Genomic DNA, 695 nt, shown 5'->3' on the forward strand with positions numbered 1-695 from the left:
CATTCAGGTCTGACTGGATAACTCTTGGCTTCTTACCAGCTGGCAGGCTCACTCTTTCACCCCACCAAAAGAAAGAATAAAGGCAAGTTGAATATTTTAAAACCTGAAGAGTTCACAGTATGAGGTAGAATAAAAGCTATGTTAGGAGAACTGACTTTTCTAAAGCCTCAGTTAATAGCATGTGAAGGGTTTGTGTTTTACAAAGTCACTTCTAAATTATTTTTCTTTCAAACCCTTCACCCACTCTCTATCTTAAGAAAAAATGTTTTGTGAGTCTTAGATTTATATTTTCTTTCAAAAGTAGTAATTAGCAGCTATTATTTTGATAAAAGAAAAAGTGCAAAGAATTGACTTGCATCTTTTAACTTTAGAGCATATTAGAAATCTAACAGTTTATACATGAAGTAAAATTTATCATTTGTGATTATAGAACCAAAAGAATTAAGTGTAGATGGTTCTGCATAAAATTCTACTTTTCCATTTGTGTTGTAAGAGTCTGCATAGCTAAAGGGTAGTATATTAATAACAGTATCTACTACAGGAGCGTGTGTGTGTGTGTGTGTGTGTGTGTGTGTGTGTGTGATCACTCAAGCAAATGCCAAATTACCAAATACGACTTTCAGTGGAAAAAAAAACATAACAGCATTCCATGATACACTTTACAAATTAAGTTTCTACTTTTAAACTCTTAATAT

This window comes from Myotis davidii, unplaced genomic scaffold (assembly GCF_000327345.1).
Source record: "Myotis davidii unplaced genomic scaffold, ASM32734v1 scaffold631, whole genome shotgun sequence".
In the NCBI taxonomy this organism is placed as follows: domain Eukaryota; kingdom Metazoa; phylum Chordata; class Mammalia; order Chiroptera; family Vespertilionidae; genus Myotis; species Myotis davidii.